The sequence below is a fragment of the Meles meles genome, chromosome Y (genome assembly GCF_922984935.1).
Source record: "Meles meles chromosome Y, mMelMel3.1 paternal haplotype, whole genome shotgun sequence".
Taxonomy (NCBI): domain Eukaryota; kingdom Metazoa; phylum Chordata; class Mammalia; order Carnivora; family Mustelidae; genus Meles; species Meles meles.
Window position 1 is genome coordinate 11,780,890 of NC_060088.1, and position 12,795 is coordinate 11,793,684.

Sequence of the window (12,795 nt, forward strand, 5' to 3'; positions counted from 1 at the left end):
TCTAGGCTTGATAGGGATTTTACACCAGTAAAAACCCAAAGACACAAAAAATCAGCTCACTTTCTACCCCATATTTTATGCAGCCTTGTCTTTAAAATTTAGTATGAAATTGGTAGACTTAAGTTAAATTATCTTTTAGAGTATGAGTGCTCATTTACATAGACAAACCTTTTCTTCCTCTTATTCTGTTCCTAGAATATCCAAATATTATTTTATTCAAAACAGTATTTTCTTACTGGAAAATATGGCTTTACCAAATAATTCTAGAAAAAGAACATAGTTTTCTAAACTGTTCATTTGATAGAATTTAAGCATAATCTAATACTAGTAATTTTTTTCTGCTATCAAATAAGTATTTTTGCCACTTTTCTTAAAATACTTGAAGTTATTAACAGTTGCCAAAATTGCCAAAATATCACTTTGATCCATATTGGAAAAAAAAAAACAGCTATAAATGAAACAAGATGGGATTGGGAGGGAGACAAACCATAAATGACTCTTAATCTCACAAAACAAACTGGGGGTTGCTGGGGGGAGGTGGGATTGGGAGAGGGGGAGCGGGCTATGGACATTGGGGAGGGGAGGCGAACCATAAGAGACTATGGACTCTGAAAAACAACCTGAGGGTTTTGAAGGGTCGGGGGGGGGAGGTTGGGGCAACCTGAGGGTTTTGAAGGGTCAGGGGTGGGAGGTTGGGGGAACAGGTGGTGGGTAATGGGGAGGGCACGTTTTGCATGGAGCACTGGGTGTTGTGCAAAAAGAATGAATACTGTTACACTGAAAAGATAAATAAAATGAAAAAAAAAAAAAAACAGAGCTTACAGAATATGCTGATAGTCTAAGCAATTTGCCAAGGGGAGTAAATTATATTTTACCTGTTTTTTAGGTTCCATATTTTGAATAATTACAAATCTAAATCCACTCATTAACTGGCCAGTATATAACAGTGTTTAAAAACTGGTGCCCTGTGATAGTACAGAAACTCAAATCTTTGGCACTATTTGTTTTACTATAAAAACACAAAAAGCACTAAACATTAACATTTGACTGTTGGGGATTTATTTACAAATTTATTTATGTATTTAATTTAAAGATTCATCTATTTTAGCTAGAGAGAGAGAAGCAGGCTCCCCACTGAATCCAGAGTCTGTCTGGGGGCTCGATCCCACAACCCTGAAATCAACAGCATCCCTATAAAGATTTTTTTTTAATTTAATTTAATGTGTGTGTGTGTTAAAAAATTCATTGTTATGCACTACACCCAGTGCCCCACGCTGTATGTGCCCTCCTTAATACCCACCACCAGGCTTACTCAACCCCCCACTCCCCTCCCCTCCAAAACCCTCAGTTTGTTTCACAGAGTCCACCGTCTCTCATGGTTTGTCTCCCCTCCCTATAAAGATTCTTGATATGAAATTGGAAGTACTCCATTGCCTTTGTAAAGCTACTGGAATCGTAACGCAAAATTGTTTGAATGCATTTTCTGGGTGTGACAAAACAATGTTTTTGTTCTTAAATACATTTGTGGGGTGCCTGGGTGACATAGTCCATTAAACATCCGACTTTTATTTCAGTTCAGGTCATGATCTCAGGGTGGGGACTGAGCACCACGTCAGGCTCTGTGCTGAGCACGGAGTCTGCTAGGGATTCTCTTCCTCTTGGCTTTACCTTTTCCTCTGCTGTGCATTCATACTTTGTCTTTTTTTTTTCTCTCAAAGTAAATTAAATCTTTGGAAAAAAAAGAAAAAGGTATAAGGGTTTCTCAACTTAAGAATAGAAGCAGTGGGAGTAGCCTTATGTTTAACTTATTAAAAGTGCAGAGTAAAATCATTTTACTCTAACTTGTGCTTGATAAAACTGAACAATTTATTAAGTACTAGGGTGACTGACTGTCACAGTCCATAGAACATGCAACTCTCCACCTCTGGATCATCAGTTGAAGTCCCACATTAGGTATGGAGCCTACTTTAAAAAAAAAAATTTATTAAGTCCTTACTGTGTATTTCACACTAAGTTATATATAGCAGTTTGTCACAAAATTGCACCTAGCTACATCCAAGTGTACTTATGTCCATTTTAAACCAAAACAACTGAGGGTCAAAGAAATTTGCTCAAGTCTCTAAATAATAAAATTGGAAATCTAACCTGGATAATTTGGCTGCCAAGTTTATAACCTTAATCTTAAAGTTACACTACCTCTTTGGACAGTTTTATTTTGCATTTCTTAGGTGCAGTGCTTTATACTTTCCAATGAGATAAATCTTCATAAGTGTGCGATTCAAAAGCATTTCATTCTAATGTATTTTCTTTTTTTTTTTTTTTTTTTTTTTTTTATTTACTTATTTGACAGAGAGAGATCACAAGTAGGCAGAGAGGCAGGCAGAGAGAGAGGGAAGCAGGCTTGCTGCTGAGCAGAGAGCCCGATGCGGGACTCGATCCCAGGACCCTGAGATCATGACCTGAGCCAAAGGCAGCGGCTTTAACCACTGAGCCACCCAGGCGCCCCTCTTCTGTATTTTCTTACTTACTTTGTTACTTGTTCTCTTACTATTTTTAGTACTTGTTCTATTAATATTAAGATCTCCCTTTATGATAGAGACCTCATGATTTCCCCTGTGGTTGCATGAGTCTTTGCTTTGCATGTATTTAGATTAGGTACAAGTAAGTTGGACAAATTGTCTTTTACCCTAATGAAATAAATGTCTCACTATTTTTTGGCTAGTAAAACTTACCTGCTGTTGGGCGCCTGGGTGGCTCAGTGGGTTAAGCCGCTGCCTTCGGCTCAGGTCATGATCTCAGGTCTTGGGATCGAGCCCTGCATCGGGCTCTCTGCTTGGCAGGGAGCCTGCCTCCCCCTCTCTCTCTGCCTGCCTCTTTGTCTGCTTGTGATCTCTCTCTCCTTGTCAAATAAATAAAATCTTTTTAAAAAAAAAGTATTTATGTTTGTGTTCCTGTAAGATACTATGAACAAGTAGCACTTTTAACTGGTTTCTTCAGCCAAACTAGGATGCCTAGTCTATATTATGTCATTGGTCCTTTACCAACAAAGAAGTTAGAGACAGGCTATAAATCATAAATTCTGTATTTGACATAAGAATTGTCCTATAATAAGGTCATTGCAAGAACATACTCAGCTTTTCCTATAATCTTTCTGGAAATTTAGTGTGGTTGAACATTGAACATCAAGGTTTGAATTACGTGGGTCCACTTAACATGGATTTTTTACAATAAGTACTATAAACCTTATTTTCCTCACAATATTTTTCTTTAGCTGACTTTATTCTAAAAAATAACACTTTATAACACATGCACAAGGTATGCATTAACTGACTTATCACTAAGGCTTCCTGTCAGCAGTAAACTGTTAGGGAAGTTTTGGAAGAGTCAGAAATTACATGTGGATTTTGGCTGCACAGGTATCAGCACCCCTAAACCCTGCATTGTTCGAAGGTCAACTTTAATTCTTCTGAATTTAATTTTGTATAAAATATTTCTTTTCACATAATTGGCTTTTTTGTGAGTAGGCTCCATGCCCAGTGTGGAGCCCAATGTGTGACTTGAACTTGGAATCCTGAGATATAAGACCTGAACTTGATTAAGACCCAAGCTGAGATCAAGAGTCAACTCTGAGCCAACAGAGCCACCCAGGTGCCCCTGTGTAAAATACGTCTGTGTGAAAAACTCATGCAACTGAAGTATGAGGAGTAAAAGGTCCAATGCTCATCCTATGATCATTTATAGCCATGGAAGGATCTAAATCTTTAAAAAACTGGGATGGTTTAGAGGGAGGTGGTAGTTTCAAAGGATAAACAGATGGTTGTAACTAGCTTTTCTTGTCAGTTCTTCCTTAGTACTTACTCATTGAAAAAAGTGTGAATTTAGAAATAGTTCTTCAGATTTGGCCTGTTTCTAATGTGTACAAACCAACTTTTAGTTCTCATATAGGTGACAGAAGTGACCAGAAAGGCCCAAAAGAAAGGAGAAGTTAATGATGAACTTTAAGAAATTTTAAGAAATAAATGGGAAAAAGTAACGAATGAAAGATATTACTACTGGTAGTGGTAGCAATGGTGATAATTATTTGTATTCTAAGTATGCAAGATAAAGTTTCACTAAGGAAACCTCTCTATTGTGCTATTTAAATGTTACAAACGTAAAATGCTGTTTCTTAAGAGTAGAAATAGCAAAAGTGAAAAGATAGTCTCATTGATGGTTCTCATGCCACACTCAGGAATAGCAGTTTTGTTTTTTTGAAGATTTTATTTGTTGGAGAGAGAGAGAGAGTGATAACAGAGCATGAGCAGTGGGAGAGGCAAAAGGAGAGGGAGAAGCAGACTCCCTGCTGAGCAGGGAGCCCAACATGGGGCTTGATCCGAGGACCCTGAGATCATGATCCAAGCCAAGGCAAATACTTAACTGAGCCACCTAGGTGCCCCTTCTTTTTTTTTTTTTTTTTTTTTAATGGCAAATATCTCATTGTATGGACATACATTACATTTATCCATTTGCCAGTTCATGTACATTTATATTGCTTCCACCTTTGACTGTTAGGAATAAAATTGTAAACATTCATGTACTGATTTTTAAGTAGACTTATGTTTCCATTTATCTTGGGTATATACCTAGGAGCGGAACTGCTCGGTCATAGTACAACTATATTTAATCATTTAAGAAACTGCCATGCTCTTTTTCCAAAGTTGCCACACCATTTGACATTTTTTGCTAGCAGTGTTTAGGAATTTTCTCTTCCCTGTCCTTACCACACTTGTTACTTTTTTATTCTACTGACCCTACAGTGTATGAAGTATATTATGGTTCTGACTTGTATTTTCCTTCATATGACTAATGATTTTGAGCATTTTTTTTTTTAAGATTTTATTTATTTGATAGACAGACACAAGTAGGCAGAGAGGCAGGCAGAGAGAGAGGAGGAAGCAGACTCCCTGCTGAGCAGAGAGCCTGATACAGGGCTTGATCACATGACCCTGGATCATAACCTGAACCGAAGGCAGAGGCTTTAACCCACTGAGCCACCCAGGCGCCCCAATTTTGAGCATTTTTTGATGTGCTTATTGGTGATTTGTATTGTTTGGGAAAATGTCTGCTTAGATCATTTGCTATTTTTAAATTAAGTTGTTGAGTTCTTGGGGTTCTTTATATATTTTGAATACATTATCAGATATGATATACATCCATTCTCTTTTATGGGTTGAGTTTCATTTTCTTGATAGTGTCTTTTGAAGCACAATTTTTTTTTTTCTCCTTGTAATGGTCTCTTTGGCTTTTATAGTTTCATTATATGTGGTAAGAATCTGCATTTATTGATTCGGTCTTCTTTTTTTTTTTTTAAAGATTTAATTTATTTATTTGACAGAGAGAGATCACAAGTAGACAGAGAGGCAGGCAGAGAGAGAGAGGGAAGCAGGCTCGCCGCTGAGCAGAGAGCCCGATGCGGGACTCGATCCCAGGACCCTGAGATCATGACCCGAGCCGAAGGCAGCGGCCCAACCCACTGAGCCACCCAGGCGCATGCCATTAGTCAAATTTGGGGGCTATTTCAGCCATTACTTCAGATATTTTTTCCCTTTCTCCTCCTTTCTTCCCTTTTTTTTTTTTTTTTTTTTTTAATTTAAGAATTTTATTTATTTGTGGCACCTGGGTGGCTCAGTGGGTTTAGCCTCTGCCTTCAGCTCAGGTCATGATCCCAGGGTCCTGGGATAGGGCCCGCATCAGGCTCTCTGCTCAGCAGGGAGCCTGCCTACCCCCCACCCCACCTCTGCCTGGCTCTCTGCCTACTTGTGATCTGTGTCAAATAAATAAATAAAATCTTTTAAAAAAATTTTTACTTATTTGAGAGAGGGAGAGTGAGAACACAAGCAGAGTGAACATCAAGGCAGAGAGACAAGGAGAAGCAGGCTTTCCACTGAGCAGGGAACCCAATGCAGGGCTTAGCCCCAGGACCCCGGGATCATGACCTGAGCTGAAGGCAGTTGCTTAATGACTGAGCCTCTGAGGCACCCCCCTCTTTCTTTCTATTATGTGTAGTTTATGTGGTTGATGTGGGGTATTTTTTTTTTTTTTTTTTTTTTTTTATTTGACAGAGAGAGAGAGAGAGATCACAAGTAGAGCAGCAGGCAGAGAGAGGGGGGGAAGCAGGCTCCCCGCGGAGCAGAGAGCCCGATGCGGGGCTCGATCCCAGGACCCCGAGACCACGACCCGAGCCGAAGGCAGCGGCCCAATCCACTGAGCCACCCAGGCGCCCCTGATGTGGGGTATTTTTGTTTTGGTTTGGTTTAAGATTTTATTTATATATTTGACAGGCCAAAGAGAGAGGGGAATCAGGCTCCCTGCTGAGCAGAGAGCCTGATTTGGGGCTCGATCCCAGAACCCTGAGATCATGACCTGAGCTGAAAGCAGAGGCTTAACTCACTGAGCCACCTAGGTGTCCCTATCTGGTTGATGTTTTTCACAAGTTTCTTAGGTATGGGTTTAATTTTTTTTTTTTTTTTTTTTTCTGATACTGGGTAATTTCAGTTGGTTCATCCTCCAATTTGGTTACTCTTCTGTTGAATTCTCTAACTTTTCATTTCAGTTAATATGCTTTTTTCTTCTCTTAGATTATTTTTTAGAGCAGTTTTTACACTTACAGGAAAATTGAAAAGAATGTATGGGAATTTTCCATATTCCTCTTATGTACACACATGCATACCCTTTTCTATTATCAACATATCTGCACTGGAATGATAGTTTTGTTATAATTGATGAACCCACCTTGACACATCATTATCAACCAAAGTCTATGTTTTAGACCAGAATTCACCCTTGGTTGTGCATTCTGAGTTTTACAAAATATAATGACCTGTGTCCATCATTAGTAGTATCAGAGAGAGTAGTTTCACTGTCTAAAAATCATCTGTGATCCAGCTTTTCTTCCTGAAACCCCTGACAATCCCTGATTTTTTCACCGTCTCCATAGATTTACCTTTCCTAGAATGTCATATAATTAAAATCTTGTAGTATGTTGTCTTTACCAATTGGCTTCATTCATTTAGTAATATGCACTTAAAAATCCCCCATGACTTTCCTTTTCTTTTTTTCCTTTATACCCAGCATGTGGCTTGAACTCAATACCCTAACATCAAGAGTCATATGCTCTATGTGCCTGCTTCCATGGCTTTTTATGACTTGATTGTGTATTTCACTTTAGCACTGAATGATATTCCATTGTCTGGATGGATCCTTTCATTTACTGGAAACATCTTGTTTGCTTTCAAACAAGATATAATATATCTTATAATAAAGTTGCTATGCACATTCACATGCAGGTTTTTTTTTTCTTTTAAAGATTTTATTTATTTGACAGAGAGAGATCACAAGCAGATAGAGAGGCAGGCAGAGAGAGAGAGAGAGGGAAGCAGGCCCCTGCCGAACAGAGAGCCCGATGCGGGACTCGATCCCAGGAGCCCGAGATCATGACCTGAGCCGAAGGCAGCGGCTTAACCCACTGAGCCACCCAGGCGCCCCTCACATGCAGGTTTTAACATAAATAAGTTTCAGGTTATTTGCGGTAGTACTAAGGCACACAGTTGGTAAGAGTTTATGTTAGTTTTATAAGAACTTGCCAAGCTGTCTAGCAAAGTGGATGCACTATTATTTTGCATTCTCATCAGCTGTGAATGAAACCTCTGTTGCTCACCAAAATTTAGTGTTGGCAGTCTTCTGGACCTAGATAGATTAACAGACAGACTGATAGAGCGATTTTTTTTTTTAAATAGGGTCCAGTGTGGGGCTTGAACTCCCAACCGTGAGCTGAGATCAAAAGTCGGATACTTAACCAACTGAGCCACGCAGGCACCCCATCTCCTATTATTTTTGATTTGCATTTCTCCAATGATCTATGATATGGATTATCTTCTCATATGTTTTTACCTATGGTATATCTTTTTGGTAAGAAGTCTACTTAGGTCTTTCACCTGTTTTTTAATCATTCTTAAGGGTTTCTTTTAAGATTGTATTTATTTCTTTTAGAGAGAAAGAAGGAGCACAAGCAGGGAGTGGGGATGGAGGGAGAGAGAGAATCTTAAGTAGGCTTCATGCTAAGCACGGAGCCCTACGTGGGGCTTGATCTCATAACCTGAGCCAAGTAGAAATCAAAAGTCAGATAATCAACCAACTGATACATCCAGGGGCCACTCACTTGTAAATTTTAAATGTTTCTTTGTGTATTTTGGATAATAGTCTTTTTTCATATGTCTTTTGGAAATATTTTCTTTCATCCATGGCTTGTCTTTAGTTCTTTGGTACTGTTTTTAAAGTCTGGCCTATCAGTTCTTTCATAAGTCATGGCATATGTAAAAGACATCACCATACCCAGGATCATCTAGTTTTTCTCCTATCTTAAACAAGTTAATAGATTTTCATTTTATATTTTGGTTTGTGACCCATATTTTAGTTAATTTCTGTGCTAAGTAAAAGGCCTGTGTCTATTTTTTTGTTTTTGTATGTGGATGCACCATTGTTGCAACACCATTTGTTGAATACCATCTTTCCTCCATTGTGTTATTTGCTTCCTTGCCAAAAGATGAATTGACCAAATGCATGAGTCTATTTCTGGATTCTATTCTGTTTCATTGATCTATTTGTCTATTCTTTAACAGATATCACACAGTTATGATTCTTGTAGTATTATAGTAAGTCCTGAAGCTTGATAATGTCAGTTTTTTAATTGTCTTTTATATACTCTTCAACTCTAAATGTTTGTTTATTCCTATTTGTTCTTTTATGTTTTCTACATAGTGAGGGTCCATGCTCCATGCATTTCTTAAGTCATTTGTTCATGGTTTTCTATAATTATTTCAACACTTTTAAAAGTCTTCATCTAGTAATTCCAATGTTCTGTTCTTGTCCACTCATAATTTCTACTAATTTATGCTTTTTGTACTTTATTGTTTCTTAGCATGCCTTGTATTTTCTTTGTTGAAAACTGGATACTTTGAACACTGTCATGTGGTAATCTGAAAATCAGTTTTTTCCCTCTCCCTAGTTTGTTATTTTTTGTTATTATATTTTATACAGTGACTTTTTAATACTATTTTAAAAGACTATATATTTTTTGTTTTGTATAGTTCCTGAATGTTTACTTTTTGCCTTTATAGTAATTTAACTGCAAGTTCCTTAAACACCTGGAATCTAATGAATGAATAAAATGGACAATAAAATGAACAAAAAGAAAATATTGTCCCAAATTTGTAGTTTGGCTCTGTTTTGGAGTACTTTTCAACAGTCAGCAATCTATATAAACTAAATCTTAGCCTTCCTCCTTATTTGTGCTAAATCTGAAGATTAAAACAGAAATGAAAGCCTGCGGACTTCCAGTTCCTTTATGAACATGCTTATGGATTATTTTTTAAGACTTTATTTATTTATTTGACAGAGAGGGAGATGGCTGGCAAGAGAGGGAAAACAAGCAGGGGGAATGGGAGTGGAGGAACAGGCTTCCTTCAAGCAGAGAGCCCAATGAGAGGCTAGATGCCAGGACCCTTGGATCATGACCCAAGCTGAAGGCAGATGCCTAACGACAAAGCCACCCAAGCACCTCTGGATTTCCTTTTGTATTAAGGAGCTTTCCAAAGCCCTATTCCTATAATTAAACTCTTTCCCAGGTTTTCTTTCTAGGGTTTCACTATATCTATTAATTGTCCTAACTATAATCTTTTGTGCTTGGAAGAGAATCAGATCTTCACTTTACTTTCAGGGTTTTGGGGACAAAAAGATATATGCATCCTCGTGTTTATTTCAGCACTTTCTGTGATAGCCAAATTATGGAAAGAGCCCAAATGTCTTATCAACAATGAGTGATAAATAAGTCATATATATACAAAACAGAAAATTACTCAGCGATACAATGAAATCTTGCCATTTGCAATAATGTGCATGGAGCTAGACAGTATTGTGATAAGCAAAATAGGTTAGAAATATAAACGCCATATGATTTCACTCATGTGGAATTTAAGAGACAAAGGAACATAGGGAATAAAAGAAGCAAACCAAGAAACAGACTTTTTTTTTTTAACTTGATGGAGAGACAACACAAGCAAGCAGGGAGAGGAAGAAGACCACCGCTTAGCAGGGAGCCTGATTTGAGACTGGGTCCTAGGACCCTGAGATCATGACTACTTGGGCTAAAGGCAGACGCTTAATATACTGAGCCACGCAGGCACCCCAAAGAAACAGACTCTTAACTCTAGAGAACACACTGATGGTTATCAGAAGGCAGGAGGATGGTGGGAGGATGGATGAAACAGCTGATGGGGATGAAGGAGTGCACTTGTGATAAGTAGTGAATTAAAACTTTAAATTAGCATTCAAGGGACGCCTGGGTGGCTCAGTTGGTTAAAGCCTCTGCCTTCAGCTCAGGTCATGATCCCGGCGTCCTGGGATCGAGTCCCACATCGGGCTCCGTGCTCGACAGGGAGCCTGCTTCTCTCTCTGTCTCTGCCTGCCACTCTGTCTGCCTGTGCTCACTCTTGCTCTCTCTCTCTCTCTGACAAATAAAAAAATAAAAAATAAAAAAAAATTAGCATTCAAAAGACAAAAAAAGGAAAATATAGGCAATGTTTACTTGGTAGCACATACACTGAAATTGTAATGATGCAGAGAAACAGCATAGCCCCTGTACAAGGATGACACACAAAGTGGCAAAGCATTCCATATTTTAAACGAAGGAAGGGAAAGGGGAAAATAGGCAGTGTCTCTTGGACATCAGTGTGACGAATATTTTTCTGAGTCTATCTCCTAAGCCAAGGGAAACTAAACCAAAAATAAATAATTGGATCCACCTCAAAATAAAAAGCCTTTACACAGGAAAGACAACTTACTGAATGGGAGAAGGTATTTGTAAATAATAGCTCCAATAAAAGATTAGTAAGTAAAATGCATAAATAACTCCCACAATTCAACACTAATAAAAACCAATAATCCAATTAAAGAATGGGCAGAATAGATACTATCTCCAAAGAAGAACACATCCATATTGCCAACAGACACATAAAAAGATGCTAAACGTTAGTCATCAGGGAAGTAGAAGTAAAAAACTCAACAATATACCAGTTTACACCTGTCAGAATGACTAAAATTAACAGGACCAAGTGCTGCTGAGGATGTAGAGAAAGGGGAACCCTCCTACGCTGTCGATGGAAAAGCAAACTGGGACAGTCACTTTGGAAAACAGTATAGAACTTCCTCAAAAAGTTAAAAACAGAACTACTATATAACCCAGCAATTGCACTGCTGAGTATTTACCATAATAAAATAGTAATGCTAATTCAAAATATATATGCAACGTATCTTTATTATTTATAATAGCAAAGTTATAAAAGTAACTGAGTGTCTGTTGATGGATAAGGAAGCTGTGATTTATATATATTGAATATATATAAATATATACATGATATTACTCATATAAAAAAGAAAGATCTTGAGACAACTAAGTGGGTTAAAGCCTCTCTGCCTTCAGCTTGGATCAAGATCTTGGGATCCTGGGATCGAGACCCCATTGGCCTCTCTGCTCCGTGGGGAGCCTGCTTCCTCTCTCTCTGCCTGTCTCCCCACCTACCTGTGATCTCTGTCTGTCAAATAAATAAATAAAATCTTTAAAAAAAAAAAAGGAGATCTTGCTATTCTTGACAAAATGGCTTGACCTAAAGGGCATCATCTTGACTGAAATAAGTCAGAAAAAAACAAATACCGCTGGATTTCATTTTTATGTGGAACCTAAAAAAATAAATGAACAAGCAAAAACAATAACAACTCATAAATACAGAAAATAAACTAGTGGTTTCCAGAGAGGAAAAAAGTAGCTGGATGGGCATAAAAGGTCACGATGATTAAGGTGGACAAACTTCAAGTTATAAAATAAATCAATCATGGGAATGAAAAGGACAGCATAGGGGATATATTCCATAATATTGTGATAACTTTGGTAACAGATGGTAACTACACTTAAAGTGATATTTTGTAATGTATATAATTGTTAAATCACTGTGTTATAGTCTTGAATTTAATATTGCATGTCAACTCTAAATTTTTAAAAATTGTGTTAGGGGTGCCTAGGTGGCTCAGTCATTAAGCATCTGCCTTCAGCTCCAGTCATGATCCCAGGGAACTGGGATTGAGCCCCGAGCCCGGAAGCATCTGGCTCCCTGCTCAGCTGGAAGCCTGCTTCTCCCTCTCCCACTCCCTTCGCTGGGTCTCTCTCTGTCAAATGAATAAATAAAAAAAAATTTTTTTTAATAAAAATCTTTTTAAAAAAATTGTTTTAAAGAATGTGCACATAAAAGATTAGCCAAGGAGGCCACCATGGAAAATAAAATGGCTGCTACTATACTTCTGTCCTCACCTCAGGCCCTGCAAGAAGCATGCCATCAAGATCAACCAGGGCATACCTAAAGCTTGGAAAAACCTCAGCTACCCCAAACATTCCCAGGGCCCAAGTTTGGAGTGGCTAAAGAAACAGTGAGCCCCTCCATTGACAGAAAATAGCCCCCTCTCCCCCCCACCATATCCCTGCTACTGTGTGACCCTCAATAAAAATGTGAAAAACCAATACCCACCCAAAAAAGAAAAAAGAAATTGGCCAAAGAGTAATGAATTCGGAACTGTCTTACTTACTTAACTTACTTACTTACTGACTAGAGGAGTGAATGAGCATGAATATGGTCAGAAAATCACCCCGTACCAAATCCAGCAATTTCACCTCTTTGTACTCTAAGTGAAAGTCTTGTAAATGTGGACAAA

General features: G+C 38.2%; 1 non-coding gene across 1 annotated transcript; it reads left to right on the forward strand.

Annotated features, from left to right (window-relative positions):
* Window positions 1–10,615: 10,615 nt before the first annotated feature.
* LOC123935966 lies at window positions 10,616–10,717 on the forward strand. Its single transcript, XR_006817046.1, has one exon. It is a non-coding gene; the product is annotated as a U6 spliceosomal RNA (small nuclear RNA).
* Window positions 10,718–12,795: the final 2,078 nt, after the last annotated feature.